A 19,259-nucleotide genomic window follows, 5' to 3' on the forward strand; every position below is an offset into this window, starting at 1 on the left:
AAAGGAACATTTATTACCAGAGTCGGAATAGCATTAGGAAAACATTTATAAGGGATATAGCGTCGTTATCATTATAAATTATTTATAAAACTCTGTCTTTTCCTTCACATTATCGAATTTCCTAGTTGTTAAAGAATTAATGATTATATTTCCTAATCTCACAACTTGCAGGAATTTTGGGTACTCCACTTCTTCCTGCTCCCCGTTTATAAAGATAAAACATTTCTTGTCTAAAGAAAACTCGGAGAATGCTCTGGGCCCCAGAAGACCTCTATATGCAGATAAACACGTCTACCAAACTCTTCAGGGCAGAGAAGTCAAAGGCTTGATGGGAAATCGTACCTCCCACCATTAGTCTGCAAGTTGTGTTAGGCCGGGGTCACACTGGCGATTAAATCGGACGAATGCAATGCGGTAAAAAATCGCATTGCATTCGTCCCAATGTTATTCTATGGGGCAGCTCCCATCATGCGATTTTTGATCGGATCTGATCCTCGGACCGAGACAATTGCAGCATGCTGCGATTGTCACCGATTTTCGGATCGGATTCGACAATACAAGTCTATGGGGGCGAGAAAAAATGGGACTAAAAACGGACCAGATGTGTGACTTGCGATAAAATCGCACCCGGTGTCCTTTAGCCAAAGCCGGCAATTCTTCCAATACAGTAAAATCACAGAGACCGGTTAAATAAAGAATGAATAGATCTAGACACATATATATATATATATATATATATATATATATATATATATATATATATATATATATATATATATATATATATGTCATAGAGACACACTAATATATATATTTCGAATTCATACAGTTCATCATAGCAGAATAGCCGCAGAAAGATTTGCCAGCTTTTGTATAATTATTCTCCTGCCTGACATGAAATGACACATGGTTTACATATAGTTAACCATTTAATTTCATGTTTTTTTGGTTATGTCTATCACTATTAATTAGATGAGGGTTTGTGGGTAAAATTTTGGACTTGTAGGGGTTAATTTAAGGGGTTAATTCGTTGTATGAAATTACGGGGACTCCCTGCAGCCTCAGTGACGTCAGCAGGAGTCCCTGCTTAAAAAAAAGCCTTAGTTAAAAAAAAGCAGCATAAATGCAACTCTGTGTTTGCAGTTTTTTCGGTGAAAAAAACGCAGGTACAAACCTATTTAGTTTTGTGATTTCCCCAAGTTTAAACAATGTCTTGGTGTCCTCACATGAGCATAATTGTTAGTACAGCTTAATTAAATTAGCGGCGTGTGAAAGTAAACACTGTCTGACCAACCCAATACCCTTCTAATGGGTGAAATTAAAACAGTGTCCTACCAACTGAATGCCAAGCAATGTATACAAGTAAAGAATGCCATTGCAATGTGTGAAAGTAAACAATGCCCTACCAATGTATGAAAGTAAACAGTGCTCTACCAACTCAATGCCCTGCCAATGTGTGAAAGTAAATAACACCCTACTAATGTGTGAAAGTAAACAGTGTCCGACCAACTCAGAAAGTGAACAATGCCCTAAAAATATGTGAACGTGAATGTCATGGCCGCCATGTCTGTTATGCCGCATGTCCCCTGGAGCAGTGTGCATGTGCACCGAACTGTCATACCCGCCATGTCTGGTATGTCGTATGACCCCTGGAGAAGTGTGCACGCGCACCGAACTGTCATGCTCGCCATGTCTGGTATGCCGCATGACCCCTGGAGCAGTGTGCACGCGCACCAAACTATCATGCCCGTTATGTCTTATGCTGCAAGAATCCAGGAAGCAGTGTGCACACGCACCTCGTGACTGTTGTGCTGCAAGATGCCTGGAGCAGTGTGCACGTGCGCCTCATCTCATGGCTGCCTGCCATTGCCAGTGTGCATGTGTGTTTTACCTCATGGCTACACGCTGTTGCTGTGTGACCAGTTGTCTGCTCTGCCTGCAGCGATCCCCTCTGTGATCCTGGAGACCCTGACCATGTGACCTTTCCTGTGTTCCAGCACAGTCTGATCCAGCAATCCTCTCTATGGTCCTGGAGGACTCTACCATGTGGTCCTCTCTCTGGTCTTGGAGGACTCGACCATGTGATCCTCTCTATGATCCTGGAGGATGAACCGGAAGTCCTCTCCTGGTCCTGACCCGGAAGTGCAGGTGCTAATGCCCTATATCAGTCCGCCCCTTCCTATGGTCGGGGCCTGAGTATCTTGTTGCTTCCCTGCATGGCTGCTTGGTCTGCTCGGGCGCTCCCTGTATTCTGTGCCCCTGCACTCTGACCTGTAGTGCGTCTCTGCACACGCTCTGTGCTTGTATTCTGCCTCTTGTCTCGTGCCATGTCTTGTGTTGTCTCTCGTGCCGTGTTTTGTCCTTGTTATGCTTTGACTTGTAGTACTTCCTCTGTTCTCTGCCTTTGCCTGTTTCGCTATGTCTTGCCTTTGCTATTCTGAGCCTTTTAGTACTTCCACGTTCTCTGTTTCTGCCTGGTTTTCCTTACTCTGCCCTATGGTGCTCTCCAGCACATTCCATGCCTAGTCTCAAGGTTCTCCCTTGATCCGGCTCTGGGCTTCGGCCTAAGCTCTGCTGCTAGACTCTGTCCTATGGTGCTCTCTTGCATATTTCCAGGCTAGTCTCAAGGTTCTCCCTTGACCCGGCTTTGGGCTTCGGCCTATGCTCCGCTGCTAGTCCTATACTCTCTCTGTGCTTTTGCCTATGTTCCGCTCCTTGTTCTGTACTTTGCCTAGCCTTGCCTTGCCTTGTTTCTTGCCTTGCCTTGCCATGTTTCTTCGTGTGCCCTTTGCATGCGCCTGGACTTCCCTAGCCTCCTCTGTGTGCCTCAGCCGTGCCCGCCTGTTTGTGCCTCAGCCGAGCTCGTCGGCAAGTGACATCTGTGTCGCCTGTTATGCCTCAGCCGGGTTCGCCTCAGTCTTGCCTGTTTGTCTCTGCCTCAGCCCGACCAGCTAGCCAGTGCCTCAGCCATGCTCTCTGTGCTTCCTTGCACCCACACTGTCTCTGCACTGTGCATTGCGTGCCCTCTTAGCACACGCAGGCCATAGTCTGCTCCTTGGCATACCTCCCCGTGCTTCTCTAAAAGTACGCGCAGGCCTTGCCATTTACCCTGTCGTGCCCTCTTGCACGTACAGGCCCTAGCCTGAACACTGTTGTGCCCCCTTGCATGCACAGGCCCTAGCCCGAACCCTGGCGTGTCTCCTAGCACGCGCAGGCCCTTGCCTTAGCCTGATCCCTGGCGTGCCTCCTAGCACGCGTAGGCCCTTGCCTTAGCCTGGACCCTGGCATGCCCCTCTGCACGTGCAGGACCTTAGCCTGAACCCTGGTGACTCCTCTAGCACGCCCAGGACCTTGAACCCTGGCGTGTCCCTACACACGCACCATGTCTCGTACTTTGGACCTTGAACCCTGGCGTGTCCCCTACACATGCACCGTGTCTCGTACTTTGAACCCTGGCATGTCCCCTACACACACACCTTGCCCTAGACCCTGGTGTGCCCCTAGCACGCACCCTGCCTGGAACTTTGCCTTGTACCTTGGCATGTTCCCTAACACACACCATGTCTAGAGATCTGTCGTGCCTCATTGCCAGAACCCTGGTTTGCCTGCCGGATGCCTGGAACCTGAGGATCGCTGCCAGAGATCGTAAGCCTGACGACTGCGGCCTGATGTCTGGAGCTGATGTCCGCAGCCTGATGCCCTGATCATGTCGATCGTTGCCAGCTGTCCGGAGTCCGATGCCATTGAGCCCTTGCCTGTACCCAGGCGTGCCACTTGGCACGTACCATGCCATGGACCTTGGCGTGCCCTCGCACGCACCTTGCTTTGTTTTACCTGTTATCACGTCTTGCACCTGATGTAACCCTGAGTTTGCCTTAATGAAGATACCTTGAATTCACATCTTGTCTTGTTTCCTGCACGTCCTTTGTCGTCAGACACTCGTACTTAGTGTCTACCTGAGCCGGCCGTCTGGTTCCAGCAGTCGTGGTGGCTCACCCCCTTGGTCTTGCCCCCGAAACTCCCTGTATAGGGGGTGGTTCCTCACAAGGTTAGCTCGCCCTAGGTGGGTGGGTGCCACGACCCAGAGGGTCCTCTCTAAAGAAAACGACTTGGCGTAAGCTGACTCCGTCATAGTGAACAACAACTACCAGTGTGTGAAAGTGAACGCCCTACCAGTGTGTGAAAGTGAACAATGCCCTATCAATGATGGAAAGTGAACAATGCCCTACTAATGTGTGAAAGTGAACAACGCCCTAGCAATGTGTGAAAGTGAACAGTGTCCTACCAATGTGTGAAAGTAAACAGTGTCCTACCTACTCAGAAAGTGAACAATGCCCTAAAAATGTGTGAACGTGAACACCGACTACCAGTGTGTGAAAGTGAACAACATCCTACCAATGTGTGAAAGTGAACAACACCCTACCAATGTGTGAAAGTGAACAACACCCTACCAATGTGTGAAAGTGAACAACGCACTCCCAATGTGTAAACGTGAACACCGCCTACTAATGTGTGAAAGTGAACAACGCCTACTAATGTGTGAAAGTGAACAACGCCCTCCCAATGTGTAAATGTGAACACGCCTACTAATGTGTGAAAGTGAACAACGCCCTCTCAATGTGTAAACGTGAACAGTTCCCAAGGAATTCAATGTCCTGACAATGTGTGAAAGTGAACAATGCCCTCCCAACTCAATGCCCTACCAATGTGTTACGTAAACAATGCCAGACCAATTCAACATCCCCCACTGTTTTTATGCTTGCAATTGTGTTTTTTTATAAACTCAAGTAACCTTAGTTTACAGCTGTGCTTCATCCAAGAATCCAGCTTTTTTGTTCAGAATAGTCACTATTTTTTTCAGACGGAAAATTAAAATGATCAAATTGTCCATTTTTTTTCCAAAAATGTTTAAGGTTTCATGTACATCTTGCATTGGTGACCTATCACCTTGTATTGTCCATGCTTGGAAGGTGGAAGCAAAGCAGAAAAAATAAGGCTGTCCTGTCACTACTCCTGAGAGGTAATTGTTTTGTATGAAATAAAAATGAAATTAGAATTTTGGAGTATTTTTTCACATTCCTCTTTTATTCCTCCTGGAAATGTATTAATCAATTGACAAATGGGTGTTTCCAACTAGAAATGTTTCCTGCCAGAATTGTGATTTCACTAAGGGCTGATTCAGACATCAGTTTTTCAGGTACTACTTCTATCAGCATTTTTCACAGATAGAACTCATGTACTATAGTCTAGGCATTCACCGGTCTGTGTAGAATTACAGAGATGTGTCCAATTTTGATCTGAGTCACAGACCAAGCTTGGCTATGCAAGTCTGTGGGTCCGTGACGAAATTGGGCAGTACTTGAATGCCATCCATGTGCTGTCGGCTTTTCATAGACTGGCTGATAGAAGAAACTTGAGAAACACTTCAAAACACTGCTGATACTCGGCCTGTTTTTTAAGCAGGAGAAAAACCACTGAAGTCTGAAGCTTTGGAATACAAGTATTATTAGATCAGACGTGACAGGAGAGCTGGCTTCTCAGGACAAATAACAGACAACTTTTGAAGCATCCAAAGAAATGAATGGAGAGTATCCATGCACAGCCGCCTCTCCATTCTTGACAACAAGCCCCGGGGCACCACTTTTGAGAATCAGTGGGCTCTTTCAATATGCCATAAATGTCCCAGACGTGACCTCTTTAAATGGCATGTCCACTAATGGACAGCCCCTGCTTAATCATGTCAGGCCCATAATGAATAAGATGGATAAAAACAACGTACACCAACTCCTACCTGTCTGCAATGTCAGTGTCAAAGCTCCTGGTGGATGACATTGTTGTGTTACGTGACCACTGCATCCTATCAGCGTCCACTAACTGGCTACAGCTTTTATTATTGAGTCAGGGCGGAGATCTGCACTAATGGAAAATTGACCATCGGGAATAGTTGCACTTGCACAAGAGGAACGGTGCTGCGTTTGGAGGTGAGTGTAATGTTGTTTTAATTTTATAAGGGGCCCTGAAGTAATTATTGGAAATCCGTCAGCAGGTCATTGCTATTTAATAATAATAATCTTTATTTTTATATAGCGCTAACATATTCCGCAGCGCTTTACAGTTTGCACACATTATCATCACTGTCCCTGATGGGGCTCACAATCTAAATTCCCTATCAGTATGTCTTTGGAATGTGGGAGGAAACCGGAGTGCCCGGAGGAAACCCACATACAAACTCCTTGCAGATGTTGTCCTTGGTGGGATTCGAACCCAGGACCCCAGCGCTGCAAGGCTGCAGCGCTAACCACTGAGCCACCGTGCCGCCCGTGCTATTTAATCTGAGAGCAGCATAATATAGAGCAAGTTATCCTGATTCCAAGGATGTGTCACTTACTAGGCTGAGTGTTGTAATTTCAATGCAATCAGTGTTTTATCAGACGGAGAATATCACTGCAAGACAAGGTCTCACGTGCTAGGCAGTCCAGCCAATCTTTGAAACCCCGCCCCCACCTCCAGATTGGCAGCTTGCTGCCAATGCACAGTGTACACGAGAAGCTGCCAATCAGTGCTGTGGGCGGGGTTATACACACCTCAGCATTCTGAGCACTACTGTGTGTACAACAGAGAAAACAGAGGTTCTATAAAAACTGCACCAAGCAGTTCAATAAGGGACACATAGTAGGAATCAGGCTCTATTTTATGCTCCTTTCTGTTACATGGCAAAAACTGATGCAGTTGGACATCTTGCTTGTTGTGGTCGCAGTACTCTCAGTGTCCCAATGCGACCCGTCGTTCACTTGCACTGCGCTGTGATATAGCAGCGACGCTTAGAGGACACTGTTTGCATGGCAGATGTCGCCATGAGCTGCAGCCTTACTCTTCACGGTTTCCGTGGCTGAACGGTACCACGTGGTTGATAACCAAGTACAACACTTATGGGAAAAACTCCTTTAACTTTTCCGGAACTATTATATGTATGTTGCCAGGTTGACTTTGATCTAAAGCCTGACATTATGTAGTAATCGCCGCCCATACGGCTGAGCGTTAATGCGCCACTTACTACAGATTCACTATAGTGTTCAGACTGGAGAGCCTGATCAAATAAATAAATGACTCGTCTTTAAACTGCATTCATCTGAAATGATTCTGTGGTTTCTTCCTCTCCTGCCAATATCATACGTGGATGAAAGAGCAGTTACACAATATTTGCTTAGTGGATTAATCAGAGGCCAGTCATCCGTGTTCATACCTCTTGTCCAACCTCATTCCATGTCGGCCGCCCAGATTTCTCCTCTCGCTGTTTATACCACTCTCATTTGTTAAGTGCTAATAATGACAGGTGCTAAAATACAGAAGGAAACCGGAAAGCTACAAACACATCAGCTCCTACGATGGCCGTACACATTACACCAGTGACGGACAAATCTGATGGGGCTGGCGACCATCTAATCTCATACACATCCAGAGTCCAGCTGCCAATTGTCATGGGAAGAAATGATGGGGCAGAGTGAATTTAAACATGCGTGATCTTTTGTTTTAAAGGCAGAAAAGCCACCGCTAAGGCTATCTGGCATTAATTTATGCCACATTTTGAAAATGTGCATGCTGCGCTGTAGTGAGTGTGCATCAATACGGGGTGAGGAGTGATAGTTCTCAAGCAAATGAGCATTAGACTTAAAGCCCCCATACATATTATATAGCACAATCATTCCACAGAACGCTATCTCTCCCGACTGCCTATATACTGGAACGCTCAGCAAAGAGTTCCCGACATCACCATAAGAGAGTTGTAGCCGTATAGCTCTGTCAGGACTTACCTCTGCACCAGACTGGCCATTGTAATTCATCAAATTGGGTCCTTCTCTTACCCAACGTCAGGGGACAGCCGGGAGGGCCCCATGCACATTAGACTATTGGTCGATCCCACCGAAATCAGCAGGTTTGGACGACCTTCAACTAAGGTCCACAGTTTGTGTTTTAGGCACATAGTAAAAAAAATAGTCCTGGATAACCCCTTTAAGCCACACTGACTAATAAGTAATAAAGTCTCTTACAATGGGAGCTGTCTGGGAACGGCAACTCCACCCTATTGGAGCTATGCTGTGCAGAGATGGTTCTGTGCCATTGGCCCTCACCTAAAGATATGCAAAGGCCACATGCGGGGAGCATGCAGCAGAGACCCATTCATACTGTAAAGGCCCCGTTACACGCAACAATATTGTGAACGATATTGTTGCAACGCCACCAGTTTGTTGACGTTGCAGCGATGTCAAAACAACATCGTTGCGTGTGACACGTAGCAACGATCAGTTGGATGATCGTTAATCGATGCCTAATGGTCTGGGCCATAAATCTATCGTTGGTCTCCCGCTGGGCAGCACACATCGCTGCGTGACGAGAGACCAACGATCAGCGAGCTCCCAGCGCCATACAGCAGACGCTGGGAGTTGGTATCCAGGGTAAACAGCGGGTAACTAAGCGCCGCACGGCTCTTAGTTACCCGCTGTTTACCCTGGATACCAGCGTGCTCGCTGGTCCTGATCGCTGGTGAGTCTGCCTATGTGACAGCTCACCAGCGATCAGCTAACTATGTCCCAGCGATCCCATCCACGTCGGATCATTGGTGGAATCGCTGGGACATTGAAGCGTGTAACGGGTCCTTAAAATTGGTTACCATGATGAATGATTTCCCAATAATCAATCTGAACAGGCTGCCAATCAATTGAAAAATAAGCATAACGCCAAATGATCCTTTGTTCTGCAAAGATCATCGTTCTCGGCAGCACACCACCCTGTGTAAACAAGATCTGTGCTGCCGAGACCAATTTCAGTGCACATGTGAAGAGCGGTCTGCCTGTGTACACAAGTTATTAAACGACGACCAACAAGCAACTTGCCTGTGAATTGCGCACTGTGGGTGTATATATATATATATATATATATATCAGGGATGGACATATTATTGGTGCAATCTGAGCAGCAGCACAAGGGACCAAGAGGTATGGAGGCACATTTCCTCCATCAAAGCAGGTGGAATTGTGCATTACGCTGAGCTATTGCACTGCAAAGGGCCCGTATACTGTTCTTGCACAGGGGCTTCTACTGTCCGAGTCCGCCAGTGATTTATATTATATACTGTAGGTAGTGATACAAATAAATACATGTATAACGGTTAAGGAGAGGATGTGAACCAGTGAAGATCGCGGCCCAGATGTGTACTATGCTGGCCCTTCCTGTGCATCCTTGTGTGATGTCGGGCCGTCTCACAGCTGGACCTCCCGCACTCCTCTACTCCATGAATAGCTCTCACTTCTCTACATAATGAAACGGCTGCTACCCGGTATGTGTTTGCAGAAGGAGACAATGGAAGTCTGAGTGCTCCTTCTTCCTTACACTGTTCAACGGCCGGAACTAGGAGCATGAATGGGTGATTTATTGAATCAAACATGTTGTTTCCTCCAAGTCAACACCACCACATTACTTTTTGACCAAGCGCTTATTGTAAGTTGTTGCCGGAGTTACTCCCTGCCAAAAATGACTTGGTTGTGATATAGAAACAGAGAACTGGGAGATTCTCCTCTGTGCCCAGTGAACAGCTCCTTCATGGATACCATGCTTAAATTGGCTAACCAGCTGCCAGTGATAGAAGAACGCCTTGGACAATTTTCTTGATGGTCCGGCATAATCGTAAAAAACAATCCTGTGCCCCGTGTTATCTTCCCGGTCATAATATTACATTTTGCACTTCACTGTACATTTGTTCTTTCCCATGGTCACTGAGGACAGAGAAGAGAAAAGAGCCACTGTTTTGTCCAGAAACAGCGCCATTCTTGTCTGCGGAAGGTGTTGGGTATAGCATCATTCCAGTAAGGGTAACATCATTATATTTACCTGGGACTCATAGCCATAGCTTAATAAAAACCCTAGTGCTGCAAGTCTCACACAAGCAGAAGGTCCAAAACCGTCTGTAAGACTTGTCAGAAACAATGCAAGGCCAAGAACTGGTTGTAAAAAATCAGCTAAACAGGTCGCATGAGAACTGCAGGTCACCTGTAACCTACAATACAGCCAACAGGCCTAAAGTCACACAAAATTTGCAACCTGCGACCAAACATTCAACTTTGTTAGATCTTCTACAATGGTTGTGTTGTGGTGGGTCACAGATGGAAATACAACCCCCTCAACAATCAGTAGATGTCATCATATGTCATGTGCCACGCATAGCTATATCCTGTTCTTGATCCTTCATTTACATGAGATTCATGATCTCCATACAATGATAAATTTTGGCAAAATTTCTGCCAAATGACAGCTATCTCTCCCGACTCCTCCATACACGGGAACCCTCGCATCAGCTCTCCTGTGTTCTCTACGAAAGAGCCGCTGCCACATTACTCCTCCAGGGAAGACAAAAGGATCAGCTGCTGAAATTCAACAGGCTGGATCCTTTTCTCTTCCGATATCATCTTTCAGGAAAAGTGAGGCGTCTACCATACACATTAGACTGTAGGATGATCCTGCCTTAACTAATCAGTTCCTTTGCCCTGCAATAGCATCTTAAATGAGCATTTCTAGGACTGTTCCTTTCAAGACAATCTTGCAATGTAAATTGGCTGCAGATCACCCACCAAATGAGCCATTTGTTCTTCAGGTGAAATGATCCTTTTTTCTGAAATGATCGTTCTGTGTAAATAGGACTCAGCCTATAAGCACTGAGTGATCTGTTACAGATCGTTCAGTGCACATCTGACGAGGGGTCTGCCTCATATTACAGGACCACCGATTGGTAACCATTTATCGATCTGTGGTACTTGCTTGGTGTAAATGCACCCTTAAGCTCCAAAACCAGGATGTGGTCTTATTCACATCACAAAAGTGGATTTGCCTTTAGGCTGTCTTCCTATAACACTGAATCTACAGTGAATGACCATGCATGAGACACGAGAATCAGATCATGGGTATAATTGGTTACGGTGATACCTATAGTGCCCCCAAAGGTGGACAACCTCTGTAAAGGAGTTGACAGACAAAACTCTATATAAATCTGTGGGCGTAATAGAAAGCCATGTATGTTTGGTAATGAAATAAATCGGTTAATATAAGATTACTAACAGACCTTATGTCTCACACCAAACACAACCAATCTTTTCATTTTCCAGACTACTACATCTCATCTAGCTATGGTCTTTGACATTGACTTCCCACTGGCTGATCCGATGCTGTAATGTCACAATCCTTGGCTAATATCACAGAATATGACAGGTTCATTTATATGGATCGCTGCAAGTGAACTTCACACACAATTATTCTGAGAATACTCCACCTATCAGCCATGGGCGATCTGTTGATGTGTATTGACATTGCGCAAAGCAATGAAACCGATTATTATCAACTGCATATGCACAATAAAGCCGTCCTTCAGGTGAACGCTCTAGGGGAAATCTGCTGTTATAAACAGCTTGGAAAGTAGAACTTGACACGCTCAGTATATCAGAGCAATGTTCTAGAAGATGACATCCCTGGTATTTTACAATAAGGAAACATTTCTCCTCTGTTTCGGCATTACAGCAGGATACTACGCTATTGTGCCCGGCTAAGAAGATCAACACCGCCGAAAAGGAGGCCAAACAGCGTTACGGACCTTGGACCTTGACCTCCACTTGCCTCATTGTATTAAATGGTTTCATGAAGTGTTTTGTATGAATCCCGAAAAATAGGATTCAGGCAGAACCCCGAATGGTGTCATAAATGTGGAGCATAAACCTAATGCAGCGTTAGTTGCCTAAAATTATTCCACTCCAGCTTTCCTTTTTATTGCGGCACTGGAGTGGTGTCACAAATCTAAGTTCCCTGTCTTTAGTCTTATACTTAACAGCCGCCATCTTCATCTGTTATCAGCACCACTCCGGTCATCTTCGGCAGGTTCTGATCTGCGGGATGGCTCCAGTGTTTGCTGGGCAAGACGGAAGTCACAGCTCAATGTAAGTCTACGAGAACATGAACGAGATGAGGCTCCCATAGACTTACACTGAGGGCTTGTGACTGTTACCTCTGACTTTCGGTCAGTCAGAAGTTACAGTCACAAGATGGCGGCGCCAGGAAGAACTGAAGACAGTGGCTGGTAAGTATGAAACTAGGGTCAGCCAAATGAGTTTAATAGCACCACTCCAGCAGTGAAATAAAAAATAACACTGGAGTGGTGCACTCAACGTCACACAATCATATAAGAAACTAGGATAGCTTTTAGCAGAAAAAGCCATAACAAAATGATCAAAAGAATGCTCCTTTTGATTTGTATGGAAAAAGGATAGGTTCAGGCTTTTGAAAGTCTTCTAAATGCTTTAGGTTTGCAAACATGTCAAGTGTTCAAAATAAGTAACGTCCATTCTTTTGGAGCTTTCTACTCTAAAGATACTCTGTACTTTCCAATACAAGTCAATGGGAAGGCTAAAAGGATGGACAGAAACTGCCTGGGCGACTTTTGAACATTTTGTCAGCATTTTTGAATATAAAAAAAAAATGGTGCCTGGACTACTTCGATTGACCGAAAATGTTTCTTAGAGGCCGGCTCGGAGGTCTGAAACCCATCCCCCTGTCCCCCCCCACCTTTTTTTTTTTCTCTTCTCCCTTCCTCTCTCTTTCCTTCTGCTTTTCTCCCCTTTCCCTCTTTATCTATACTCCCTGTGAGTTATCCTTTTCTTTCTGTTTCCTCTCTCTCTTTGATATTAGCAATACACCCTCACAGGTTATGGGCAAACTGTTGGCGAATCCGGTATGGCTTGGTGTATAACCGTGTATAATACTGTATCTTGTATCTTGTACCTTATGTCTTGTATGTTATATGTTATAATCTTTTCAACTCTTTTCAATAAAAATAGATTCAACATAAAAAAAAAATGGTGCCATTCCCCATTGAGCGTGACTAAACAATCTCACCTGTGAGTGTAGTAGAGTGTATTGTACAACCAAAGATTACATTATTTTCCTCCCTTGAAGTTCTGGCAAGGTGAACTGGTTATGAAGCGGGTAAATCTGAACTCATACGGTACCCAACGGGAACACCACAGGAAATGTACAGCTAAGTATACAAAGCTCATACAGTACGGAACGACATGTTCGGAACGTTACAAGTGTACAGTGCTTCACTAATAGACACAGAGAACTGTGTCATACCTTCCAACTCTGAAGGCGCAGCACGCTGGCCAATTATTGGGACAGCTAGGCCACATACCTAACCGTGCCCGGTCTTTTTTGTACATTCACAGAACAACAGTGCCTTTAATCAAGCCACTTAGTGTTCCCACACAGTTTAATACCCCTTTCATAGCCTCCATGCAATATGATGCCCTAAAGATGCCCCCAACACATACTGATATGCCCACATTTCCATTTTCCCCTTACAAGCACACAATATGATATACCACAGTGCCCTCATTCACATTTTGATGATTCTAGTTCCCCCCACATTATGATTTCCCCTACACAGTATAAATAAAGCAAGGTCCAAGGCACCACACATTCTCCTCGAAGGGATCTCTTTATTGGTTATTGCATACAAAAGGTAAAAAATACAAATAACGTTTCGGTCCACATAGGGCCTTTTTCATGTCAAATATAATAAGAGGAGAATGTCTGGTTCCTTGGACCTTCCTTTATTTTGAATAAACTGGCAACACTGTGAGGAGGAGCACCAAGATTGCTTGGATCATGGAGTGGCGCATGGGGGTAGATCTGTCCTCCTACAAAATATGTTGCCAGCGTTGTCGCCCTGAACGATATGGTGCCCACAAAGTCCTCACCCCACATAGTAAGATGCCCCCACAGTACCCCATTAGTATGAAGCCTTCTTTGGCCCCCACATACATTATGATGCCGCCCTCACAATACAAAGAGCTGATCCCCCAGCTCCACCCTAATAATAACCCTAGAAATGCCAACATACATTCCACGACAGCTCCCTCCCCTCATGTTGGAACGTCCCGTTGGATCTGGGACGGTTGGCAGGCATGCTGTATGGTTACTTTTTCTTTCATACTGCCATGTGCATAAGGCCTAATCTGTGGTGTGTTCATCTTACAGGCATCCCGTGCAACATTTATCCATCATCACATGGCAAGGATCCGCTTTTCAGATTTCCACATCTACCACTGACAAATGAAAATTCCGAATCCCAACATTTAAAGGTCCGCCATCACCTCTGAACTATTGTGCTCATTAGTGAAGAATCTAGCAATCATAACTGGATTAGTAACTTATTTTTAATAAATCGAGATTTTTTTTTTTCTTTTAAATATGTTTCAAGTGTTCGGTTGTTTGATGTAGTGCCAAGACTTTTACTGACTCCGAGTGCAGCGAACTCGAGTGCAATGAGCAGCTGCAAATATGTTCAAACATTCCAGTCTCATACACACGCAAAGTAAAGGGCCGAGCGCCTAAAAACCAGCAACAACCGGATCATCCTTCCAAATACTTTCTCTCTGCCAGTCCAATGACTAGTCAGCCACGTCTATAGCTACATAGCGGGTCCAGATCATGTTCCTCAAAAAGATGTCTGCTATATAAAAAAAATGTTAATCATTTATTCCATATTTAATCCATAGGAAAAGGATTAAACACTGATTTTACAGAAAATCACTCTGCCCGACTGGCACTGAATCACACATTAATTAGCCGGTTCTAGAATTTACCCATTGTTCAAGTTTGTATGAATCACTTATGAAGAATGTGAATGGTCAGAGGAGCCATGCTAGTGTCATTGAGTACACAGGGAATTTTACATGCCCTGTTTTGCAGCGGTTTGAGGTTTTTCAGCTCTCTCTCCAAAATTAAATTATTTGTATTGAAAATATAACAGAAGAACAGGCAGGGCAGTTTTGAAGACTGAATGGTTTTCCTGCCGAAATGCACAATTTGGTCTTAAAGGGAAGGTATCATCCGGAAATTACCTACTGATTAAATCAGGTTTTTGTATTAAATGTATTTTTAAAGTTTTGTTTGCTATTTTTTTACATATCACAATCTGTATTAAAAATAAAAAATCTTTCAATATTTACACCGGACAATGGGGCTTTTTTAGCATCTAACTTCCTAATGTTTCAGGAAACAATACATGTACTTTGGCCACAATGGCTGGACTCCAAATCTATCTTTTATTTTGAAGTGTCTAATGAGCGTGTGCAAAGATCATTGTCAAGGAAGGGAAAGTAGGGTCAGCTGTGACATAACCAAATGTGATTGGTGGATCTTGTGTTATAGCCATATATGGACGTGTTATCTGTCATTGTAATCCTGCCTCTGCTGGTAATGAAACTGCTGTAAATTCTTTAACAAAAGGGCAGAAAGTATAAGTCTAAAAAAGCCTTCTTTATTAGAATTCCATTAAAAAGACATAAGAGCTATCCACCATGAGTAACAGACTGACGTGATTTGATTTTGCTATATCTTATCCATACCCTAGTTAGAAAAAAATAGAACAGCACATGCAGTCAAGTGTTTGCACAGGCCTCCCAGCAACTAATCTATATACTTGCCAAATATACAGGAATAAGAAATGGGAAGCAGCACTCCAGATTTAGCAAAAAATGTAAGAGTGGACTTTATTAGGCCCACATGGCATGGCGCAACGTTTCGGCTTCAAAAGCCTTTTTCAGGCATATCCATACTCTAGCAATGTATAAAAAGAGATTGTTGGAAAACCACTTCAAAAAGTATAAAGGTGTGTGTGACGACACAGTATTTAATCCTAATTATCCAGACCTCTATTTTCAGTTAGCCAGGAGGCATAAACGTTTATCTTTATGTTAACTCTTCTTGTAGGTTGAATTGATATTTATAAATTGATGAATGGTTGTTATTTATGGTTGTTATTTACCTCTGAGCCCCATGGATACATTTGGTAAAGCCAGGATTGGGACCCACCGGTAACCTGGCTCTATGGAGATGTTCGGAGGAACCATGGTTGTGACCCTCCAGTCACCTGGCTTTGCACCTCATTCAGTCAGCTTCCTAAGATTGGTCGTTACCGCCTCTCCCTTCGTGATGAATAGTTGTTATTTACCTCTTATATCAGCTACTATAGTTTATTGTACTGTTATCTTTGCAAAACAAGGATTTAGGGTCACTGAACAATGATGTTTGCTGATATGCTGATTACACATTGTACCAGGCCATGCAGTTTGTTGACTTGAAACATTGAAGGATAAACTAAATAATCAAACAATGCAAGTTAATCTCACCACCCTTCCCCTTGACATGTGAATAATGGCTTGAAGAACAGTTGTGAACTATAAAAAGGGGATATGCCTCTGTAACAAGATACATCCAAGATATACACAGATCCAAACAACCAGAGACTCTTTACAAAATCACAACCAGGAACACTCTACAAGACAGCTGCCAGAACATCATGGCTCCTTGACGAGGGACACAGATTTGACATTTTACAGGATGCCAGTTTAGGGCACCACAGCTCCAGCTAAAAGAATACAAATCTGCTCCACTGACCATCGCTGAATCCATGGATGCATTTGGGGTAGTCAGGATTTGGACCCACCGGTCACCTGAGCCCCATGGATACATTTGGGAAAGCCAGGATTGGCACCCACCGGTCACCTGGCTCCATGGAGATGTTCAGAGAAGCCAGGTGGTGACGCTCCGGTCACCTGTCCTTGTACCTCAATGAACTGTCAGCTTCCTAAGCTTGTAGTTACCAAGTCTCTGTGTGTGCCACAGGTGGGGGCAGTCGGCCCTGGAAGCTCTGAAGTACAGCTGCTCTTTTCCTGGCGAGTCAGCGGAAGGGTGAGACTCTTTAATTTTGGAGCATCTTGGGTATTTTGCTGGGACTGTTGTTTGAGTAGTATTATGCCCACAGTAAAAGGAGAGCGGGCATTCGGTGGGATGAGCCATTGTCCATGCTGTTTCTGTTTGCAGACTAAAGCACCCACTGACTCCCGTCTCCAAACATGTTAGATTATTGTCGATTATGTTTTGGAAGGACTGGCTGAACATATTATGAGTATAGTGGTGTTATGACTTTCTTCCAATGGCAGACGTCATTTAGGTTATAATATGCCTTGTCCTTTCACTTTTACAGCAGACAATCCATGTCAAAAGGGTCTGGCAGGGTTATCGTGCCCATAGTCTTTAGATAGCTGTTGGACAAATATCCGTTCAGCTGTCACCTTACCTTTCCCGAATCGCCATAGACATGAACCATTTACTGAGCGCTCATGCTTTTTCAGTGGTGAGAAGGGAGAAAGCAGCTTCCAGACATTTTTGTTTTGGCAGTTCCTTCCCCAATAAAAGAACAAAGGATTAAACGTTTGAAAATTTTTTTCAAACTGGCCAAACCTTATCTCTTCAGATATCGTCTGGTCGGGAGGCCAGGAGGACCCCATATAAATTAGATGGTTGACAGCAGGTATGGTCCCCTTTAATGTGCATGGGAGCCATTTTACTGTCCTCCTACTGAGAACATATAACAAGCTGAGCCATGCATGTGTATGGAGGGTTTGGGAGGAATAGCTTTTTTGCCAAACCGTCACTGTGCCGCCAGCTATCTAAAGATATAGTGAGGATTACCGACATATCATTTTTTAACAGTTTTGAACAATATGATTTTCTGCAAGTGCAAGACTGTAATCACACTGGCGCTGTTGGCTGGCTGTTAAATGCCTGCTGATAGGCTACATGGAGGCTTATTGGTGGTCGTTTAATAGTCGCTCATGGTTGACTGCACTGAACAGAACGATCCAGTAATGTGAGTATTTTGGGTCCATAGACTAGAGCTGTTCTCGGCAGCACATGTCCTGTTTATAAAAGACGATGTGCTGCTGAGAACGATTGTTTAAGCAAGCGTAAAAATCTTTTCACCTGAACAACAAGCATTTTCCTTAATCGCCAGGTGATATGGGTCGCCCTGGGGTACTCGGTACCGGGCCGGTGTAGGCGGGATGTGTCACAGCAGCGGTGACCTGATCCGTGGCCCTGGGCGCCCAATTAATGGGGGGGGGGGGGGGGAGTTTGCATGGTGGAATGTAGTTGATTAAATGAATAGTTTGTGACGCCACCTGTGGTGTTCGGCAAGTGAGATGTTAAGCCGACGCTGCATGCAGATCCTCTGGGACTGGTGGTGTGGTGCAGCCAAGATGGTGTAGCTCCCCACAGGTGGAGCTGTAGTCCCAGGGCAGTGTAGATGTAGGGGTAGAGGAGAGGCACAGGCGGTGTAGAAGCTGGTACCCCGATGTAGTGGTGCAGGGTATGTTATCGCAGGAATAATTGGAGGACACCAGGGCATGTAGTGCCAAAGCTTTACTCACAGTCTGTAGTACACACAGGTGCCCGCCTCCGTGCCGTGTCCTCCGGGTCAGGGACTCAGTCAACCTCCAGGTCAGATGGAATGTTCCCTTCCAACACTCCGCCAACATGTGCCTTTCTGAACGTCTCCTCTTATAGCGCCTTTGGTGTGAAGTACTCCTAGTACTGAGTTACACTGGAGTTCCTCCTGACATATGTTCACAAGAACTATACTTGTACGGCAGACAGCTGTAGCCTGCTTCGGGGACTCCTTACTCCTGATTCCCGGCTCACTATCCAAGTTGCTGTTGTGCCCCCAAGTCTTAGATGGGAGTAGTGCATTTACAGCTCACTACTCCACTGATGTCTGTTGTAGGACCATTAGTATCCATACAACCTCGGGGACCGGGCCCCGGCCTTGACCTTAGAACTTCTAGGCAGGGTTCTCTCCTAACCCACGTCCTCTGTTCCCTTTTACTCCTTCGTTCCGTACTAGTCTCTCCATCTTATGGAAGATCAGGTTTCAGTTCAATGTCTTTCTCCTTCTTTCCTTTCCCGTGCCAGCAGACCCAGGTCACTGAGGTCTGCTGCAGCACATCCTTCCTCCATCCCTCTCCTAGGGATCTTCTCTCCTCACTTTCTCCTACTGACTGACTCTCGTGTTCCTAGCAGGGAGCCACCAAAGGTGTTCTGCTACACTCCAAGCAGGGAGCCGCAATGTGGCTTTGCTGAACTACTGTGTTGTGTGGGATGCAGGTGTTGGAGCGTGGTCAGAAGCCTCCAACCTACCTGGATGGTGGGGTACCACACCTCAGGAGGGGGTGCAGTACCTCTGTGGCAACTGAATCCTCAGGGGCGCCACATTCCCCCCGTTAAACACAGCACGTTCGCGGGCTGCAAGTCAAACAGAGTTAACAATACAGGAACATACAAATTTTTATATTGCTGAATAAACATTTCTTATACTAAAC

The 19,259-nt window shown here is 45.1% G+C and overlaps 1 protein-coding gene across 4 annotated transcripts in view; it reads right to left on the reverse strand.

Moving 5' to 3' along the window:
- BCAR1 (BCAR1 scaffold protein, Cas family member) overlaps nucleotides 1–19,259 on the reverse strand; it is a 198,713-nt gene that overhangs the window by 89,355 nt on the left and 90,099 nt on the right. The window contains exon 1 of one of the 4 annotated variants that reach the window (XM_073576224.1): nucleotides 1,892–2,002. The exons of 2 other annotated variants lie outside the window; for them this stretch is intronic. The gene's annotated coding sequence lies outside the window, so the exon portion shown is untranslated. Of the gene's footprint in view, nucleotides 1–1,891; nucleotides 2,003–19,259 lie in introns of those variants that run through there. One more of the 4 variants, XM_073576222.1, reaches the window with a different exon arrangement.

Source organism: Dendrobates tinctorius, unplaced genomic scaffold, assembly GCF_039654945.1.
Source record: "Dendrobates tinctorius isolate UK_male_01 unplaced genomic scaffold, ASM3965494v1 ptg000047l, whole genome shotgun sequence".
Taxonomy (NCBI): domain Eukaryota; kingdom Metazoa; phylum Chordata; class Amphibia; order Anura; family Dendrobatidae; genus Dendrobates; species Dendrobates tinctorius.